This window comes from Leucopleurus acutus (genome assembly GCF_964270905.1).
Source record: "Leucopleurus acutus genome assembly, chromosome: 16".
Lineage (NCBI taxonomy): Eukaryota > Metazoa > Chordata > Mammalia > Artiodactyla > Delphinidae > Leucopleurus > Leucopleurus acutus.
Genome location: NC_139158.1, coordinates 53,437,245 through 53,461,195, shown reverse-complemented (window position 1 = coordinate 53,461,195; position 23,951 = coordinate 53,437,245).

Here is a 23,951-nt window from a genome sequence, read left to right as displayed (position 1 = left end):
AGAACAAAGAAGAGAAAGGGAAATCTCTCCCAGCAGCCTCAGGAGCAGCAGATTAAAGCTCCACAATCAACTTGATGTACCTGCATCTGTGGAATACATGAATAGACAACGAATATCCCAAATTGAGGAGGTGAACTTTAGGAGCAAGATCTATGATTTTTTTTCCCTTTTCCTCTTTTTGTGAATGTGTATGTGTATGCTTCCGTGTGAGATCTTGTCTGTATAGTCTTGCTTCCACCATTTGTCCTAGGGTTCTATCCGTCCATGTTTTTTTTTAAATTTTTTTTCTTAATAATTAATTTTAATAACTTCATTATACTTTACCTTCGTTCTTTCTTTCTTTCCTTCCTTTCTTCCGTCCTTTAGGCAACGAATCATCCCAAATTGAGGAGGTGGTCTCTGAGAGCAAGATTTATGATTTTTCCCCCTTTACCTCTTTTTGTGAGGGTGTATGTGTATACTTCTGTGTAAGATTTTGTCTGTATAGCTTTGCTTCCAACATTTGTCCTAAGGTTCTATCCATCCCTTTTTTTTTTTTCTAAATAAGTATTTTTTAATTCAATAACTTTATTATACTTTATTTTATTTTTACTGTATCTTCTTTCTTTTTGTCTTTTTTCCTTCTTTCCCTCCTTCCTTCCTTCCTCCCTCCCTCCTTCCCTCCCTCCTTTCTTTCCTTCTTTCCTTCTTTGCTTCTTTCTTTCCTTCTTTCTTTCTTTCTTTCTTTCTTCCTTCCTTCCTGCCTTCCTTCCTTCCTTCCTTCCTTCCTTCCCTCCTTTCCTTCTTTCTTTCCTCATACTTCTACTAATTCTGTCTACTTTTTCTCCCTTTTATTCTGAGCCATGTGGATGAAAAGCTCTTGGTGCTCCAGCCAGGAGTCAGGGCTCTGCCTCTGAGGTAGGAGAGCCAACTTCAGGACACTGGTCAACAAGAGACCTCCCAGCTCCACATAATATCAAATGGCAAAAATCTCCCAGAGACCTCCATCTTAACACCAGCACCCAGCTTCATTCAACAACCAGCAAGCTACAGTGCTGGACAACCTATGCCAAACAACTAGCAAAACAGGAACATAACCCCACCCATTAGCAGAGAGGCTGCCTAAAATCATAATAATGCCACAGACACCCCAAAACACACCACCAGACGTGAACCTGCCCACTAGAGAGACGAGATCCAGCCTCATCCACCAGAACACAGGCACTAGTTTCCTCCACCAGGAAGCCTATACAACCCACTGAACCAACCTTAGCCACTGGAGATAGACATCAAAAACAGCGGGAACTATGAACCTGCAGCCTGCAAAAAGGAGACCCCAAACACAGTAAGATAAGCAAAATGAGAAGACAGAAAAACACACAGCAGATAAAGGAGCAAGATAAAAATGCACCAGACCTAACAAATGAAGAGGATATAGGCAGTCTACCTGAAAAAGAATTCAGAATAATGATAGTAAGGATGATCCAAAATCTTGGAAATAGAATGGACAAAATGCAAGAAACAGTTAACAAGGACCTAGAAGAAATAAAAATGAAACAAGCAATGATGAACAACAAAATAAATGAAATTAAAAGTATTCTAGATGGGAACAATAGCAGAATAACTGAGGCAGAAGAATGGGTAAGTGACCTGGAATATAAAATAGTGGAAATAACTACTGCAGAGCAAAATAAAGAAGAAAGAATGAAAAGAACTGAGAACAGTCTGAGAGACCGCTGGGACAACATTAAATGCACCAATGTTCGAATTATAGGGGTTCCAGAAGAAGAAGAGAAAAAGAAAGGGACTGAGAAAATATTTGAAGAGATTATAGTTGAAAACTTCACTAATATGGGAAAGGAAATAGTTAGTCAAGTCCAGGAAGCACAGAGAGTCCCATACATGATAAATCCAAGGAGAAATACACCAAGACACATGTTAATCAAACTGTCAAAAATTAAATACAAAGAAAGCATATTAAAAGAAGCAAGGGAAAAACAACAAATAACACACAAGGGAATCCCCATAAGGTTAACAGCTAATCTCTCAGCAGAAACCCTACAAGCCAGAAGGGAGTGGCAGGACATACTGAAAGTGAAGAAGGAGAAAAACCTGCAATCAAGACTACTCTACCCAGCAAGGATCTCATTCAGATTTGATGGAGAAATTAAAACCTTTACAGACAAGCAAAAGCTGAGAGAGTTCAGCACCACCAAACCAGCTTTACAACAAATGCTAAAGGAACTTCTCTAGGCAAGAAACACAAGAGAAGGAAAAGACCTATAATAACGAACCCAAAACAATTTAGAAAATGGGAATAGGAACATACATATCGATAATTACCTTAAATGTAAATGGACTAAATGCTCCCACCAAAAGACACAGATTGGCTGAATGGATACAAAAACAAGACCCTTATATATGCTGTCTACAAGAGACCCACTTTAGACCTAGAGACACATACAGACTGAAAGTAAGGGGATGGAAAAAGATATTCCATGCAAATGGAAACCAAAAGAAAGCTGGAGTAGCAATTCTCATATCAGACAAAATAGACTTTAAAATAAGGACTATTAAAAGAGACAAAGAAGGACACTACATAATGATCAAGGGATCGATCCAAGGAGAAGATATAACAATTGTAAATATTTATGCACCCAACATAGGAGCACCTCTATACATAAGGCAAATGCTAACAGCCATAAAAGGGGAAATCGACAGTAACACATTCATAGTAAGGGACTTTAACACCCCACTTTCACCCATGGACAGATCATCCAAAATGAAAATAAATAAGGAAACACAAGCTTTAAATGATACATTAAAAAAGATGGACTTAATTGATATTTATAGGACATTCCATCCAAAAACAATAGAATACACATTTTTCTCAAGTGCTTATGGAACATTCTCCAGGATAGATCATATCTTGGGTCACAAATCAAGCCTTGGTAAATTTAAGAAAATTGAAATTGTATCAAGTATATTTTCTGACCACAACACCATGAGACTAGATATCAATTACAGGAAAAGATCTGTAAAAAATACAAACACATGGAAGCTAAACAATACACTACTTAATAATGAAGTGATCACTGAAGAACTCAAAGAGGAAACAAAAAAATACCTAGAAACAAATGACAAAGGAGACACAATGACCCAAAACCTATGGGATGCAGCAAAAGCAGTTCTAAGGAGGAAGTTTATAGCAATACAAGCCCACCTTAAGAAGCAGGAAACATCTTGAATAAACAACCTAACCTTGCACCTCAAGCAATTAGAGAAAGAAGAACAAAAAAAAAAACCCAAAGCTAGCAGAAGGAAAGAAATCATAAAAATCAGATCAGTAATAAATGAAAAGGAAATGAAGGAAACAATAGCAAAGATCAATTAAACTAAAAGCTGGTTCTTTGAGAAGATAAACAAAATAGATAAACCACTAGCCAGACTCATCAAGAATAAAAGGGAGAAGACTCAAATCAATAGAAAAGGAAATGAAAAAGGAGAAGTAAAAACAGACACTGCAGAAATAAAAAAGGTCATGAGAGATTACTACAAGCAACTCTATGCCAATAAAATGGACAATCTGGAAGAAATGGACAAATTCTTAGAAATGCACAACCTGCCAAGACTGAATCAGGAAGAAATAGAAAATATGAACAGACCAAACACAAGCACTTAAATTGAAACTGTGATTAAAAATCTTCCAACAAACAAAAGCCCAGGACCAGATGGCTTCACAGGCGAATTCTCTCAAACATTTAGAGAAGAGCTAGCACCTGTCCTTCTCAAACTCTTCCAAAATATAGCAGAGGGAGGAACACTCCCAAATTCTTTCTATGAGGCCAACATCACCTTGATACCAAAACCAGACAAGGATGTCACAAAGAAAGAAAACTGTAGGCCAATATCACTGATGAATATAGATGCAAAAATCCTCAACAAAATACTAGCAAACAGAATCCAACGGCACATTAAAAGGATCATACACCATGATCAAGTGGGGTTTATTCCAGGAATGCAAGGATTCTTCAATATACGCAAATCTATCAATGTGATAAACCATATTAACAAACTGAAGGAGAAAAACCATATGATCATCTCAATAGATGCAGACAAAGCTTTTGACAAAATGCAACACCCATTTATGATAAAAACCCTCTAGAAAGTAGGCATAGAGGGAACTTTCCTCAACATAATAAAGGCCATATATGACAAGCCCACAGCAAACATCATCCTCAATGGTGAAAAACTGAAAGCATTTCCACTAAGATCAGGAACAAGACAAGGTTGCCCACTCTCACCACTATTATTCAACATAGTTTTGGAAGTTTTAGCCACAGCAATCAGAGAAGAAAAGGAAATAAAAGGAATCCAAATCAGAAAAGAAGAAGTAAAGCTGTCACTGTTTGCAGATGACATGATACTATACATAGAGAATCCTAAAGATGCTACCAGAAAACTACTAGAGCTAATCAATGAATTTGGTAAAGTAGCAGGATACAAAATTAATGCACAGAAATCTCTGGCATTCCTATATACTAATGATGAAAAACCTGAAAGTGAAATCAAGAAAACACTCCCATTTACCATTGCAACAAAAAGAATAAAATATCTAGGAATAAACCTACCTAAGGAGACAAAAGACCTGTATACAGAAAATTATAAGACACTGATGAAAGAAATTAAAGATGATACAAATAGATGGAGAGATATACCATGTTCTTGGATTGGAAGAATCAACATTGTGAAAATGACTCTACTACCCAAAGCAATCTATAGATTCAATGCAATCACTATCAAACTACCACTGGCATTTTTCACAGAACTAGAACAAAAAAATCTTGCAATTTGAATGGAAACACAAAAGACCCTGAATAGCCAAAGCAATCTTGATGACGAAAATGGAGCTGGAGGAATCAGGCTCCCTGACTTCAGACTATACTACAAAGCTACAGTAATCAAGACAGTGTGGTACTGGCACAAAAACAGAAAGATAGATCAATGGAACAGGATAGAAAGCCCAGAGATAAACCCACACACATATGGTCACCTTATCTTTGATAAAGGAGGCAGGAATATACAGTGGAGAAAGGACAGCCTCTTCAATAACTGGTGCTGGGAAAACCGGACAGGTACATGTAAAAGTATGAGATTAGATCACTCCCTAACACCATACACAAAAATAAGCTCAAAATGGATTAAAGACCTAAATGTAAGACCAGAAACTATCAAACTCTTAGAGGAAAACCTAGGCAGAACACTCTATGACATAAATCACAGCAAGGTCCTTTCTGACCCACCTCCTAGAATAATGGAAATAAAAACAAAAATAAACAAATGGGACCTAATGAAACTTCAAAGCTTTTGCACAGCAAAGGAAACCATAAACAAGACCAAAAGACAACCCTCAGAATGGGAGAAAATATTTGCAAATGAAACAACTGACAAAGGATTAATCTCCAAAATTTACAAGCAGCTCATGCAGCTCAATAACATAAAAACAAACAACCCAATCCAAAAATGGGCAGAAGACCTAAATAGACATTTCTCCAAAGAAGATATACAGACTGCCAACAAACACATGTAATAATGCTCAACATCATTAATCATTAGAGAAATGCAAATCAAAACTACCGTGAGATATCATCTCACACCAGTCAGAATGGCCTTCATCAAAAAATCTAAAAACAATAAATGCTGGAGAGGGTGTGGAGAAAAGGGAACACTCTTGCACTGCTGGTGGGAATGTGAATTGGTTCAGCCACTATGGAGAACAGTATGGAGGTTCCTTAAAAAACTAAAAATAGAACTACCATATGACACAGCAATCCCACTACTGGGCATATACCCTGAGAAAACCAAAATTCAAAAAGAGTCATGTACCAAAATGTTCATTGCAGCTCTATTTACAGTAACCCAGAGTAACCTAAGTAACCCACTTAGTAACCTAAGTGCCCATCATCGGATGAATGGAGAAAGAAGATGTGGCACATATATAGAATGGAATATTACTCACCATAAAAAGAAACGAAATTGAGCTATTTGTAATGAGGTGGATAGACCTAGAGTCTGTCATACAGAGTGAAGTAAGTCAGAAAGAAAAAGACAAATACCGTATGCTAACACATATATATGGAATTTAAGAAAAAAAATGTCATGAAGAACCTAGGTGTAAGACAGGAATAAAGACGCAGACGTACAGGAGAACGGACTTGAGGATATGGGGAGGGGGAAGGGTGAGCTGTGACAGGGCGAGAGAGAGTCATGGACATATACACACTAACAAACGTAGTAAGGTAGGTAGCTAGTGGGAAGCAGCCGCATGGCACAGGGATATTGGCTCGGTGCTTTGTGACAGCCTGGAGGGTGGGAGGGAGATGCAAGAGGGAAGACATATGGGAACATATGTATATGTATAACTGATTCACTTTGTTATAAAGCAGAAACTAACACACCATTGTAAAGCAATTATACCCCAATAACGATGTTAAAAAAAAAACTGAGCTAATTTCCTTAAATTCTTTACTGTGAACTCATTTATTAAAACACCTACTTATATTTCACCACTAATGGAATGGGAGAGGATCCTGTAGAAAATGCTCAATTATTTTTTATCTCCTTCTTTCCCATGCAAGTCACATCGGTCTCGTTAAGTTTTTCCCCCCTCTTCACGGTGTAAGAGTCTATTTAACAAAATGCATGTGGTTAAGTTTGTTGCTCTAATAAAGCTCAGGAGGATGGAATTAAATTAGTTTAGGGTAATTACTTAGATATTCTTAATGGAAACTGAATAAGCCCTAAGTTATGCTAAAAACTTGCTTGCTTAAATATGCTACTTTACTGACAACTCTCCTCTTCCCCTCTCCACATGGAAACAACAAAACTGCTTTCCAGTTCTCAGGGCAGAATTCCATTTGCTTAGAAAATATTCTAAGGCACATTCAGAGAAAGTTTGTAAACAGTTATTTGTCATTAAACTAAAGGAGAGCTAACTAAAAGCTGGAAATTTAGATTATGCAAAGATAACTATCTTCTAAGTTTTCAAAAGAAGGGTGGAGGGCTTCCCTGGTGGTGCAGTAGTTGCGAGTCTGCCTGCTAATGCAGGGGACACGGGCTCGAGCCCTGGTCTGGGAGGATCCCATATGCCGCGGAGCAACTAGGCCCGTGAGCCACAACTACTGAGCCTGCACGTCTGGAGCCTGTGCTCCGCAACAAGAGAGGCTGTGATAGTGAGAGGCCTCCACACCACGATGAAGAGTGGCCCCCACTTGCCACAACTATAGAAAGCCCTTGCACAGAAACGAAGACCCAAAACAGCAAAAATAAATAAATAAACTCCTACCCCCAACATCTTCTTAAAAAAAGAAAGTGAGAAAAAAATATTCCATTGTATATATGTACCACTTCTTTATTGCCCTTTTGAAAAAGGGCAATGAAGTAGGAGAGGAAAGTAGAGAACATACACTCTCTAAGGATCAAGTGTGATTATTTAGTGTCTATTCAGTTAAACACCTGGTTGTGAGAGGCTCTTGAAAACTCATCAGATGTCTGTCCATATTTGTTGCTAGGCAGAAAAACTACCGACCCTCCCGCAAACACCCCCACCCCCCGGCCACAGGTAATGGCCAGCTCCATGAAGGCACCTTGTGAACAACAGAGTTCTACAAGCAATGTTGTATTCAGAGGGCCATGCCAAGGGGGCCACATCTGTTTTGAATTGAGGATGTCTTCACACCAAAGAGGTGGAAGGGACAGCCAAAGACACAAGCAGCCAGCACTCCTATAAAATCACCAGGACTTCAATTTTTATCTTTCTCTCATCAAAACAGCAGAGGAGTTAACTTATCCAATCGACAGATGTGTAAAATGCTAGAGCAAGAAGAAGCCTGGTATGTTTTATGAAACTCTGTGGTAAAAGAATGTTTTCATCTCTACCATGAGAAAAATTTAAGTTTAAATGATTTCCACATGGGGGATTTGGTGTTACTCCATGTGAGACCCTGGCTTTTGTCTTTTACATGCTGTTGCTCTCTAAATTAAATTTGTTCATTTGGTTAAACTCTGTGAATTCCAAATTATAGGTTCCTCTTGGTCCCAATACAATAATGAAACTTTTGATCAGATAACTCAAACTCAGAGAGGAAAAATTAAGTTTCATAAGAATAGAACATCCAGGGATTCTGATTTGACCTGACAAATTCTGACCCTGCAATTGTTTATAACTTATAAGTATCTGTATGACATTAGGGAAAAGGAATATGATGGAGAGACAAAAAAGAGATACTAGATAATTACCATGATGTAGCAATGTATATTCTTTGGGCCGTGGTTAATTTTATTTTTGGCTTAATACATAGATTGAGTTTATGGTGTATCCACTGTCCCTTAAGGAAAAATCAAACTGTAAATCAGATTCCAACGTCTTTAAATCATGCATAAATAAATAATAAAAATTAGTGAGTGAAGTGAAGGAGGTATGAAACCATCATTCTAGCATTAATTGAACTCAAGGTATATGTACTTTCTTTAGCTACAAAATAGATATTAACATCTCCCTTTTTCAGAGAAGATCACTGGCTAGGACTTTAAATATTTTTTTCCAAGACTATACAGATAAGTGATGGAGGACATTTCAAATTATGATCTCATTTGAATCCCATGTTCTTACCCTACACCATCACTTGAGACACCTGGATCCTGTGGTCACAATGCATCATACTTTTAAAATATGCCCACAATGAGCAGAAGACCCGAAGACATCTTTCCAAAGAGGACACACAGATGGTCAATAGGTGCATGAAAAGATGCTCAACATCATTAATCATCAGAGAAATGCAGATCAAAACCACAATGAGATATCAACTCACACCTGTCAAAATGGCTATCATCAAAAAGAACACAAATAACAAATGTTAGTGAGGATGTGGGGAAAAGGAAACAGTTGTGCACTGTTGGTGGGAATGTAAATTGGTGAAGCCATTGTGGAAAACAATATAGAGGTTTCTAAAAAAACTGAAAATACAACTACCATATGACCCAGCAATTCCACTCCTGCGTATATGTCCAGAAAACGTCACTTATTCAAAAAGATACATGCACCTCAATGCTCACAGCATCGTTATTTAGTATAGCCAAGACATGGAAGCAACCTAAGTCTTCATCAACAGATGAATAAAGAAGATGTGATATACATATAAAATAGAATAATACTCAGCCATAAAAAAGAATGAAATCTTGCCATTTGCAACAACATGGTCAGACTTAGAGGTTACTGCGCTGAGTGAATAAGTCAGACTCTGATATTACCATGTTGGAAAGGTGCTCTGGTTGACAATATAGCTGAGCTTCAAACCAATAGCCAGAATCAACAGTCAGTCATATCATTGAGCTACTTCGGGTGTCCAATTCATTTGAGTGATCAGATGACTGCAGCCTTAGGAGACAGCTAACTGCAACCACATGAGAGATCCCATGAAACTGTGAGCTAGTCAAGCCTTTTCTGAATTCCTGAACCATAAAATCATGAGCAAAATAAAGTAGTTGCTATGTTATGCTGCTGAATTTTAGATAATTATTATACAGCAAAATAATTAAAACACAAGTCAAGACTCAGAAACAATCAGACAGTGAAACATCAGCAGGAGGTAAAGAGGAGTGGGATTTCTGAGTCTATTCATCTTCACTAGTCTGTAAGCACAACTCAAGTGTAACAAAGGAGATATGAGAATGGACATTAGTGGCAGGCAAACCTAGGTGCAAACACCAACAGGGCCACTTACTAGATCTAGTGTGGCTTAATGTACTTACATTTTCTGAAACTCATCTCTATAATGAAGGAATAATAATGTATTAGTCAGAGAATTAGTCTGGTTCTCTGTTCCAGAGAAACAGAACCAATAGGAAAGGTAGATAAATAGATGATAGATAGATAGGGATATAAATATAATCTATTTATACAACTATATAACTATATATATTTATTATATGTTTTATATTATATATAGTTGTGGTTTTTTTTGTTTTTTGTTTTTTGTTTTTTTTTTGCAGTACACGGGCCTCTCACCATTGTGGCCTCTCCCGTTGCGGAGCACAGGCTCTGGACGTGCAGGCTTAGCAGCCATGGCTCACGAGCCCAGCCTCTCCGCGGCATGTGGGATCCTCCCGGACCGGGGCGCGAACCCACGTCCCCTGCATCGGCAGGCGGACTCTCAATCACCGTGCCACCAGGGAAGCCCTATATATAGTTTTTTAAAATCGGGAATAGATTTATTATAAGAAATTGGCTCATACAGTTATGTAACTGAGAAGTCCTAAGATTGCATTTGGCAATCTAGAGACCCAGGAGATTTGACAGTATAGCTCCAGTCCAAGTCCAAAGATCTGAGAAAAAGAGAACCAATGGTATAAGTTACAGTATAAAAACTAAGAGTCCCAAGACCCAAGAGTTGTTTCAGTTCCAGTTTGAAAGCAGGAAAAAAAATATCCTACCTCAGAAGTAAAACAGGAAGACTTTCATTGAATTCCTGGTTGTACCAGTCTTTTTTTTTTTCTATTCAGGCCTACAACTGAATGAATGAAGGCCATCCACATTAGGGAGAGCAACCTGCATTACTTAGTCTATAGACCCAAATGTTAATCTCATCCAGTATACCCTCACAGGGATAGAAAAATATATTCCATGGAAATGGAAACAAAAAGAAAGCTGGAGTATCAGTACTCATATCCAACAATGACTGTAAAACAAAGGCTATAGTAAAAGCCAAAGAAGGGAATTATATAATGATAAAGGTATCAACACAAGTTGCAGATATAACATTCATAAACATATATGTACCTAATATGGGTGCACTTAAATATATAAAGCAAATATTAACAGACATAAAGGGAGGAACTGATAGTAATACAATAGTAGTGGACTCCAACAACCCACTACATCACAGGACAGATTATCCAGACTGAAAATCAACAAGGAAACAGTGCCATTAGATGATACATTAGACCAGTTGGACTTAATAAATATTTATATACTGAATGTTCCATTCACAAACAACAGAATACGCATTGTTTTCAAGTGCACAAGGTATGTGTCAGGATATAGCACACACTAGGCCACAAAACTGGTCTCAACAAATTTAAGAGGCTAGAAATTATATCAAGCATCTTTTCCTATCACAATAGTATGAAACTCTAAATAAATTGCAGGAAGAAAAATGGGAAAAACACACACGTGGAGACTGAGCAACATGCTACTAAAAGAAATGGGTCAATAAAGAAATCAAAGAGGAAATCAGAAAATACTTTGAGCCAAATTAAAATAAAAACACAACTTTCCAAAATCTGAGACACAGCAAAAGTTTATAGCTATGTAGGTCTACCTCAAGTAGGTTGTACACACATATAATTCAACAGCTGCAACTGTAGTCACCACCTGTTTAAGCATATGATAACTCATTGTCATTCTCCAAAAGTTACCTCTCTTCTGCATAGATCAAAAGGTGAATTGAATAGGCATGTGGTGGAATCACCACCCCTGTATCATCATCCCCTTACAGTGGCAATAATCTCTTCATTCCTTCTAGAAATGCAGTATTGTTTTTGGTTTTCTATTTTCCTCAATAGAGGTAGTTCTAGGGGCTTTCACTTGGTCTTTCCCATCATAGTTGCTTTCACTCTACAGGTCAGGGAACAAATGTGTAGATTCTACCAGCCACTAAATGTGTCTATTCCAATTATGCATTACAGAAGTAAGGAAATAAACCACTGGATGGATTCTGAGCATATTGTGAGACAAACCTGAGTTGAAATTCCAATGATCACCTGACTTCTGTAAGCCCGTACTCTGACTGGTGTGTGGACCACAGTGATGTTTTGGGTGTCCTGAAATTAGTTCAGAGCTGGTGTGTAGCAGTCTCTGAAAATTCTGATATTTCCTTTTTCCAAATGCACAGTTACCCTGGTAAAAGACCATAGATCCCTTTAGTGGAGTCTGGGAGAAAGACTAACAGTATAAATTTTTGCAGTGTACTGGAGTCCTTCCTCAAGGGGACATGGTGTCCCCTTCATTAAAGAATTTCTGGGTCTGTAAACTGGCTCAAGTCTGGTAATTGATTGAGGAGCCATGACTCTCTGTTTTTATTATTCAAGTTAGACTTTTGTTCACTTTACCTGAAAAATTTATGCTTATACAGATCAAGTAAGAACTTTTTAGGCTTCCAAAATATTTGCACTTCTAGGAACACCATGATTAACTAGCCAGCACCACAGGTCTTCACAAATCAGAGTTTTCTGATTGCTGCTGTGACTCTGTTGTCCATTATGGTAAGCCCTTCCACCTTGTCTTTGGTGGTTGAGTGCTGCTATATGGTCCCTACTACCCTGGGATCCAATTATCTCCATTGCATTTAGGTTCCCAGATTTAGTGATTGTAGTTTCCTCTGTAAGATATTTTCTACAAATAAAAGTTAGCACAGAGCTCTTCAAAGATGCCCAGGTCTAGATTGAAATGGGAATCCATTCAAAATTTTAAACCTGAATCACATAACCTGATTTAGTTTTTCAATATGGTTAATGTAAACTTATTTGTACATTCTCCTAGCAAAAATGACATCATGGATTTGATAGTGAAATGCATGTACTAACTGATAGATTTCTAAACATGGCTGGTAAACAGTGATAGAGGGAGATCAAAATGACAGAGTGAAGACATGGAGCTCCCCTTCCTTCATGAACACATCAACAATACATCTACATGTGGAACAAATCCCATGGAAAACTAACTGGAAACTGGCAGAAGTACTCCTATACAACCAAGGTTGTAAGAAAGATAGACATGTAATCAGGTAGGATGGGAAGAAAAGCATTAAGTCGGGACCTGTGCCTCTGGTAGGGGACTAAGAGGAAGAGGGAGATCACACAGGCAGACACTCACCCTGGAGAGTGAAAAGGCCAAGCCACAGACTTGGCATCCCAGTCCTGGGGTCCTACATGTAGAAGACAAGATCCCTTGGCTGCTTGGAGAACTGCTGAGACAGATAGAAAGGCTGGAAAAGCCTAGATTTCACTAATGAAGAGTGTGTGGGTGCTGGCTTGCCCCCACGCAGAATGTAGAGAGGTCTGTCCTAGTGACTACAACCTTTCCATGCACCTGAGTCCAAGATGAGCAAATATCCTGGCTAGCTCACTTCATGCCACAGCTTGGCAGTAGATCTAGGGTGACCAGTATCTGGGAAAGACTTGATTAAAGGATGCAGATGTGAACTGGGGTCCTGGAGTATGGCCCAATAGGACAGTAATAGTTTCTGGTGTTTACTCAAGTGACACCCCAGAATCAGCCCAGGCTTCTGACAGCACTGCCTCTGCTAGAATTCCCATAACCTCCTTAATGTGCACCCCAGCCCAAGCCTAGCAAACACTCCAACTCCACCCACTCCATGCAACAGTCTAGCACTAGATCTGGGGCAGCCAATATAGGAGAAAAGATGTAACAATGAGCTGTATCTAAGTGGAGTCACAGATGCCTACACAGGCAGAGCAACTGACTTCTGTAAGTGCACAAACCCCATTGCTTTGGCACTCCCTCCTTTGGGGCAAAAGTCCCAGTGCCAGTACAGGGAGAAGAAATAAGACACACTTAAAGGGAACAGAGCCTGAGCAAACCCGACCCTCAGGGCTTCTGCTTCAGCAACTTGGGAGCAGACCCTGCCCCTGACATGACAGTGATGGCCATTGAGCAGAGAGGAAGTCCTACTTCACATCCTGCACAGGTTCTATCTCTTCCATCATCAGCCACACCCCCTACCAAGGTGATGGCTGCCAGTACACCTTGAGGAAAGGCATGACTGGCATCCACATCAAATCCAGCCCTCCCACCAAAGGCATTGGACACATGCAGTCTGCCTAGGGTGCTCCCTCATGAGAACACTTCTTCAGGACAAGAATAGGTAATTGTTTTACTTAAATACATAAAGACAGAGAAAGTTAAGTAAAATAAAAAAGCAGAAAAACTATTCTCAATTGAAAGAGCAAGTTAAAACCCCTAAAAAAGATAAACAATGAAAGAGAAATAAACAACCAACCAGACAGAGAATTCAAAACTTTGGTAATAAAAATGCTAACTGAATTAGAAAAGAGAATTTATTTAAACACAGATCTTTTTTTTTTCTTCAGTACACAGGCCTCTCACTGTTGTGGCCTCTCCTGTTGCGGAACACAGGATCTGGATGTGCAGGCTCAGTGGCCATGGCTCACGGGCTCAGCTGCTCCATGGCATGTGGGATCCTCCTGGACCAGGGCACAAACCCGTGTCCCCTGCATCGGCAGGTGGACTCTCAACCACTACACCACCAGGGAAGCCCTAAACACGGATCATTTTAACAAGGAACTAGAAAATATAAAGAAGACCCTATCAAAAATAGATAATTCAATATCTAAGATACAATGTACTCTAGAAGAAATGACACAGAAGAATGAAAAAGTGATCTGGAAGATAGAATAATGGAAATCACCCAATCAGAACAGCAGACAGAAAGACCAGTTTAAAAATTGGTGCAACCTACGAAATCTCTGGGTTAACATCAAAAGTGCAAACTTTTGCATTATAGGGGTTCCAGAAGGAGAAGAGAAAGAGAAATGCATCAAAAATATATTAGAAGAAATTATAGATGAAAACTTCTCAAACCTAAAGAAAGAAGCAGATATCCAGTTACAGGAAGCACAGTGGTCCCAAACAGGATGAAACCAAAGAGACCCACACCAAAACTTATCATAATTAAAATGGCAAAAGTTAAAAATAAAGAGAGAATTCTAAAGGCAGAAGGTGAAAAACAAAGAGTCATACACAAGGGAATATCCATAAGACTATCAGCTGATTTCTCTCCAGAATCTTTGCAAACAAGATGGGAATGACATGATATATTCAAAGTCCTGAAAGGGAAAATTCCTGTAACTTAGGATATTCTACCCAGGAAGATTATCATTTAGAATAGAAGGATAGATTAAAAAACTTCTCAGACAAGCAAAAACTAAGAATTCAGCAATACTAAACCTACCCGAAAAGAAATGTTGAAGGTTTTTTTTTTTTCTAAATGGAAAAGAAGTAAGAATATATAAGAAAGGAAAAAGTCCCAATAGGAAAGGCAAATATATAATAAAGATTGAAGATCACTTAAATAATCCAGTACATAGATTAAAAGACAAAAAAAAATATAGAACTATAACTACAATAAACAGTAAAGGGATAAGCATGAAGATGTAAAATATGACATCAAAAACACAAAATGTGGGGGAGAGGAGTAAAAAATGTAGATATGTTAGATTGTGTTTGAACTTAAATGACTATCAGTTTAAATAAAATAGATATAATTATCGGTCAACATACAGAAACCCCTTGGTAAGCACAGATCAAAATCCTACAATAGATACATGAAAACCATAAAGAAAGGTGCCCAAGGCCACTACAAAAGAAAATCATCAAACTACAATGTGAGAAACCAAAAGAAGAAATGAACAGAAGACTACAAAAAAAAAAAAAGTAATGAAATGACAGTAAGTACCTACCTATCAATAATCACTTTAAATGTCAATGGACTAAATGCTCTGAACAAAAAAACACAAGAAGGCTGATTGGATGAAAAAACAAGGAGAACATTATATAATGATAAAGGAATCAGTACAAGAAGAGGATATTATGCTCATTAGTACATAAGCATCCAATACAGGGACATCTAAGTATATAAAACAATACTAACAGACATAAAGTGAGGAGTTGACAATACAATAATAGTAGGGGAGTTTAACACCCCACTGACACCAATGGACAGATCATTCAGACAGAAAATCAATAAGGCAACAGTGGTCTTAAATGACACATTAGATCAGTTGGACTTAATTGATACCTACAGGGTATTATTTCCCAAAACAGCAGAACACAAATACTTTTCAAGTGCACTTGGAATGTTCGTCAGGATAGATCACATACTAGGTAACAAAACAAGCCTCAATAAATTTAGGAGGATGTAAGTTATCAAGTATTTTTTTCCAACCACAACTGTATGAAACTAGAAATCAATGACAGAAGGAAAAACAGGAAAAGAACAAACACATGGAGTCTAAACAACATGCTACTAAAAAACCAATGGGTCAATAATGAAATCAAAGAGGAAATAAGAAAATACCCCAAGACAAATAAAAATGGGAACACAACTTTCCAAAATCTATAGGATACAGCAAAAGCAGTTCTTAGAGGAATGTTCATAGCAATACAGGCCTTCCTCAAGAAATAAGAAAAGTCTCAAATAAACAACCTAACCTACAACCTAAAATAATTAGAAAAAGTCAGCAGAAGGAAGGAAATAATAAAGATCAGAGAGGAAATAAAGTAGAGATTAAAAAATAGAAAAGATCAATAAACAAAACATGTTTTTTTGAGAGGATAAACAAAATTGATAAACCTTTAGCCAGGGTAATCAAGAAGAAAAGAGAGAGGACCCAAATAAACAAAATAAGAAATGAAAGAGAATTAACAACTGACACCACAGAGATACAAAAAAATCATAAAAGAATACTGTAAATAGTTATATGCCAACAAATTGGACAACCTAGAAGAAATGGACAAATTTCTTGAAACATACAGACTACCAAGACTGAGTCAAGAAGAAACAGACAATTTGAACAGACTGGAAGTGAAATTGAAGTTGTAATTTAAAAAACTCCCATCAAACAAAATTCCAGACCAGATGCCTTCACAAGGAAATTCTACAAAACATATAAAGAGGACCTAATACTGATCCTTCTTAAACTATCTCAAAAAAATTGAAGAAGAGTGAACACTCCCAAATTCATTCTACAAAGCCACCATGACCCTGATATCAAAACCAAAGACACTACAAAAAAAGAAAATTACTGGTCAACAACTTTGATGAACCAAATTCAACAATTCATAAAAAGGACCATACACCATGATTAAATAGGATTTATTCCAGGGTCACAAGGATGGTTCAACATTAGCAACTCAATCAATGTGATAAACCACTTTAACAAAATGAAGGATAAAATCACATAACCATTGCAATAGATGCAGAAAAAGCATTTGACAAAATTTAAAATTCATTCATGATTAAAAAAACTCTCATCAAAATGGGTATAGAGGGAACATAATAAATGCTTTTTATGACAAACCCACAGCCAACCTCATACTCAATAGTGAAAAACTGAAAACCCTCCCACTAAAGTCAGGAACAAGTTAAGAATGCCAACTCCTGCCACTTCTATTCAACATAGCTACAGCAATAGGAAAAGAAAGAGAAGTAAAAGATATGCAGATTGGAAGGGAAGAGGTAAAACTGTCACAAGATACTTCATATAGAGAACCCTAAAATCTCCACCCCAAAACTGTTAGAACTAATAAATTAATTCAGCAAGTTTGCATAATACAAGGTCAATATACAGAAATCTGTTGTTCCTATACACTAATAATGAAATGTCAGAAAGAGGAAGTAAAAAAATCCCTGGGGTGTTTGGACAGGCACATGCCTTCTAATTTCCAATCAGGAAGAGGACTTCCCCTAAGGCTCAGGTTGCCCCAGTAACCAGATTGGGGCTTGAAGCAATCCTGCCGCCTTGTGGCTTGTTCCCAAAACAACATCTTGAAAACCGGAGCTCAAGGGCATTGAAATTCACAAGGACTGCAGGGTTGTAAATGACACCTGCCCTCGAAAAATGTCTTGGGGTAAGTAATCAAAAAGGACTTGAAAACAAGGCAGAATTGCAGGAACCAGATTTCAAGAGGTAGATTTGACTCATACTGCTTAAAAATAAAAGCACATGAAAAGCTGCTCAACATTGCCAATGATTGGGTTGGCCAAAAATGTCATTTGGGTTTTACCATAATATCCTGTTGGAAGAATTAATATTGTTAAAATGGCCGTACTACCCAAAGTAATCTTCAGATTTAATGCAATCCCTATTAAAATGTCCATGACATTTTTCACAGAACTAGAACAAATAATCATAAAATTCATATGGAACCACAAAAGACTCTGAATTACCAAAGCAATCTTGAGAAAAAGAACAAAGCTGGAGACAGCACATTCCCTCACTTTAGACAGTACTACAAAACTACAATAATCAAAACAGTGTGGTATTGGCACAAAAACAGACACATAGATCAATGGAACAGAATAAATAACCCAGAAATAAACCCACAAATTTGTGGTCAACTAATCTATGACAAAGGAGGCAATGATATACAATGGAAAAAAGATCTTCTCTTCAACAAGTGGTGCTGGGAAAACTGGACAGCCACATGTAGAACAATGAGGTTATAACATACCCTCATACCATATACAAAAACAAACTCAAAATGGTTTAAATACCTACGTGTAAGAATGGAAACCATAAAACTCCTAGAAGAGTACATAGGCAGAACATTCATTGACATAAATTGTAACAATGTTTTCTTGAATCAGTCTCCTAAGGCAAAGGAAATAAAAGCAAAAATAAACAAATAGGACCTAATTAAACTTAAATGAGTTCACACAGCAAAGAAGACCATTGACAATACCAAAAGACAACATATGGATGGAAAAAAATATTTGCAAATAATGTGAGCAATAAGGGTTTAATATCAAAAATATACAAACAACTCATACAACTCAACATAAAAAAACCAAACAACCCAATCAAAATGTGAGCAGAAGACCTGAATAGACATTTTTCCAAAGAAGACATACAGATGACTAATAGGCATATGAATTGATGTTCAGCATTACAAATTATTAGAGAAATGCAAATTATAGTGAGATATCACCTCATACCTGTCAGAATGGCTATCATCAAAAACTCTACAAATAACAAATGACGGAGAGAATTTGGAGAAAAGGGAACCCTTGTACGTTGTTGGTGGGAATGTAAATTGATACAGCCACTATGGAAAACAGTATGAAGTTTCCTCAAAAAATTAAAAATATCAGTAGAACTCCCATATGATCCAGCAATTCCATTCTTGGGTATAAATCCGGAAAAAAAAGAAAACAGTCATTTGAAAAGATACTTGCATCCCAATGTTCATAGCAGTACTATTTACAATAACCAAGACATGGAAACAACCCAGGTGGCCATCAATAGACAATTACATTAAGAAGATTTGACATATATATACACAATGGATATTACTCATCAAAAAGAATGAAATTCTGTCATTTGCAGCAAAGTGAATGGGCCCAAAGAATATTATGTTTAGTGAAATGTCAGACAGAGAAAGACAAATATTTCTATGTGGAAGCTAAAAAAATAATGCAAATGAATGTATGTGCAAAATAGAAACAGACTCACAGATATAGGAAACAAATTTGTGGTTACCAAAGGGGTGAAGTAGGAGAGACAAATTAGGGGTATGAGATTAATAGATATAAGCTGTTACCTTGTAAAACAGGTAAGCAACAAGGATATACAATATAGCACAGCCATTATTTTGTAATAATCTATAATGGAATATAATATGCAAAAATACTGAATCACTATGCTGTATACCTCAAACTAACACAGTTTTGTAAATCAACTATACTACAATAAAAAAAAAATTAACACTGATTGCATTTACTGGAACATATCCATAGACATTCTTGATTACAGCTTTTAGTGCCTTCATCTTAAAGATTTGTCCCCAGCATATATGAATACAGGTTGTTCTATGTTGTCATAGCTTTACTCATGTGACTATTTTTAGTTTTACATTGTGAACTGATTTAGTTATCTCAGGCTGCTACAAAAGTACCATTGACTATATGGCTTATAAACAACAAAAATTTATTTCTCACATTTCTGGAACCTGGAAGTCTGAGATAAGGGTGCCTAAATGGTCAGGTTCTGGTGAGGGCCCTCTTTCAGATTGCAGACTGCTCACTTCTCCTTGTATGTTCACATGGTGGAGAAAGGAAGTGAGATCTCTCTGGGTCCCTTTCATAAGGGCACTAATCTCATTCATGAGGGCTGCATCCTCATGAAGAAATACTTTCCCAAAGTGCTATCCTTTAATATCAACATATTGCGGATTAGGATGTCAACATAAAATTCGGGGGAACACAAACGTTTGGTCCATAATATGCACTGAAGCTATATTTACAGGTGCACATATCATGAGTGTACAGTTCATTTAATCTTAGAAACAGAACACAATCTGGTAACCAGCAGCCAGATCTGGAAATGCTCTTAATATAGGCGCTTAAACCCTAGAATAAAAGCAAACAGCCATTGTATGTTAAAGAGTGCAGGATCTAGGTGAGATTATTAGGGTTCAACTCCCAGCTTCACCACTGGCTAACCCTTCTGTGCCTGACTTTTCTCATCTCTAATATTAGCATAATAATATACCCACCTCATAGGTATATTAAATGAGTTAATACATGTAAAGAGCTTAGAAAGTGTCTGTCCCATAATAAGCTCTCAATAAAGGTAAGTCATTTTTATTACTTGGTTCATTTCCCCTATACTACCTGTTACCAGATGGTCCTGAAGTGAAGTGATTAGTCAATGAATAGGAAGGAAAAATAGGAGGCATTTACCTAACAGAATATAATGTTTCAATGAAATTACACCATGCAGAGAAAGCAATTCGTCCTGTTTATATGGAAGAGCAGCAGGGAACCGGACTTTGACTCGAAGCTGTGTGATAGAAGATGGCATTGCTTCCATGACCCACATTCACATTCAATAGCAAGGCTGGAGAGAAACAGCTTTTAGGAGCCCAACAGGAATTGTCACCTAAGACTTGCTGTTTGACAAAACAGCCACTCCATTCTTTACTTCCACAGAGCTGTTCTTTACACATTTCAACTGTTTGGCAACACGACTCTCCTGAGATTGAGAAACAGTGTGTCAGATTCCACTGATCCCTAACATAACAGAGGAGTGGTGGCCAAAGTGTACCAGAAAGGATGCTTTCATTGATCTGGCACACTCTGTTTCCATCACAGGGAAGAATCTTTTCACAACCAAAGTGCTAGAGGACTCAATGGCCAAGTAAAACCTTGGGCTAGGTGGAGTCACCCACATACCCAGGAAGTCTTAATTTAGTGAAAGAATCAAGTTTACAAAAGACCATCACTAAAACTTAGCCAGAAAGAGTACCGACTTCTCTGTTGCATTTGTAAAGTGTTTACAAAACACTCCATGCTAATCCTCTCATTGATTTAAACAAATATGAACAAGTTGTTCTCTTCCAAATAGAGAAATCTGTAATTTATTGTATTTATAAATAGAAGTGTTCCCTTTTAAAATTGCTGGAGTTAGGACTCCTACAGGCAAAAGTTTTTAAGCAAGGATCATGTGAATCTTGAAGTATATGCCAAGGATAAATTGCTGATGTGTTGACATCTTGGGAGTACTGTACTCAGCCAGAAGTCTTTCTGCCATCCTTGGTTATTATTTAAAGATTATTCAAGAATTACTCTTCTCATATATAAATTAGCTGGGTAGGCACTTAAGAAATACTGTAATTTCTTCATTTTCATGCTCCACTAAGTTACCAAGCTGTTTCAGATAAACAAGGAAACAAAACATTCAATAGGCTAGTTTTCTAATTCTCTCACTAAGCAGGTGTTCATTCTGTGAGATCATAAAATTGAAATCATAATATATATTACATCATTATTTAGCATTGAATTCTGGCCAGAGAGCATTACAGAGATTCATAGTTACTGGTGGACATGTGATACAAATTACCTGTCATGTCACTAGAGAATTGAAATGTAAAGAAAGAATAAGAAAAATCTTAGAATTGAGTGCAAATGCTCTTGAAATTTAACCATTGTTAGTTACCGCTTCTTTTTTATTGGTCCTCAGCATCTCATTGAGGCTTAGACACTGCTGTGTTTTTGTTTATTGAACCCAGTTCATTTGCCACATTTCAATGGTCCCCAAGCCCCTCAATGGCAAAGTACCTCATTTTCTGGCTGAAAGCAGAGCACAAGAATTGAAGCAATAGACTTTACATAAAGTACACTCTGTACTTCCTCCCCAGAGTAAGAGTAGTTTCCATCCCAGACACATTCCAAAACCTTTCATGATTTTGATGACAGTAGCAGTAAAAAATTATTTCACATGTACCAAATTGGGTAACCATAAATCTCAAGTTTCTTTTCATAGCTTTGACAATCTTAATTTACCAATTGAGAAATTTACTTTGTGGGAATATTTGGGAACTAGGAAGGTACACTTGGATATGCCTTCATTCTGCCAGACAGGATTCAATTCTAGAAATGCCACTGAATTATGTGGGATAGTAGGTGAAAAAGAGTACTGGCAACAAGACTCTTGAATTTAAAAGAAGTCTCTGTGTGTGTGTGTTGTGTGTATGATGTCAGTTTATAGGAAATGGAGTTAGTTTGGATTTACACACTTTTTCACCCTCACTTGCATATATGACAACCTAAGAGTCTAGAAAGAAAAAAAAAAGATTAAATAAGCAATTGATATAGAGATTTTCACAATAAAAGAGATGATAATATAGATGGGGGAAAAGCCAATTATGTGCCAGACACATTCATTTGTATTTCTTTTATTTAATTTAGAACAAACTGCAATCTAAAAACCAGGAAACTGAGGTTGGCATCAGTTAAGTGACTAAGATCTACAGCTCACTTATATAGTGATTAACTGGATGTGCAAGTGTGACATACACATTTATAGATTTGGGTTCCATAGTCTGAACTGGGAAAAGAACAGAAGAGGTGTAAACACTGACATGTCAGCCATGACAGAGTGGTTCCAAGTTAACTACACCCTCACAGAGAGGTACACTCAGAGGAGTCAAGGCTTACCTATAGAGAACTCAGCTGGCTTTGTCCTAGCATGGGGAAATCTATGCTGGGATGTCAACCTGCAGGACTGGGGAGTGGGAAGTTGCCTGTTGATTTCTCTATCCCTATTAACATAGAAGAAACCATAGGTGAAGAGGAGGTTAAAAAGGATCCTTCATTTTAATACCTCCCAGTTTCACACATTTACAAATTTCTGATTTCTCTTCAAACTTAAATTACCCCTCTTTTATCATCCACACCCGTCATGAGGAAAAACCAGGGAAGATTCCCAGGATTCCCTGTATTTGTACTTCTCTTGATTTTGAGGTCTAGATTGAAGTGGGAGTGGGTCAGCACCTCATTCCCTCTCTGTCTTTGGAATTTCTAATACAGGAAGGCTTCATATAAGTGAGCATGAAAGCAGAAAGGGGAAAAAGAGCTTTCCTCTCTTTCTACCAGTATATTATCCAAAAAAGCTTAAGGAATTCTGTTATAGGTAAAGTTTAACTATAGGGCAGATCTGTCATATATTAACATATTTCTCCTTGATGTTCTTTTTAGAATTCCTGTTTTATTCAGCTTGGTCTGTTAGTTTGAAGATAATCTTGAATTTAGATTTTTCCCTTGAACATAAAAGCCCTCTGTAGTTGAGATGAATAGCTTAAGGCCTCTTTTTGACTACCATGTTGCCAGTAATCAAGGTTAATTTTGTGTCCAGTTACTTGAAACTAAAAAATGAATCTCTTAGCTTCACCCAGGCCATCCTATTGGTCACATCTTTGGAGAGAGACATTTGTCAAAATGTCCTCTGGAACCTCTGCCTCATCTCAACCAACTCAGTAATATTGACAATTCAACATTTTATTATAGAAACTTAGCAAATGAAATGATCTCTTAACAGTGGTTTGAAATATATATATATATATATATATATATATATATATATATAAAATGTTTAATGATTCCATACATTTTACACACCAGGAACTATGCTAAATTCTAATGGTGCCAATGGAATCTAATATTGTTCTGAAGAAAAAAAATATATAAACAGAAAAATTACAAAATAAAATTCTAAAAGTATTTATCTATTTATTTAATATTTATTGGGCCTATACTATATTCTAGGCACTGTTCTTGGGATATAGCAGAAAACAGTGGACAAAGTCCCTCCCT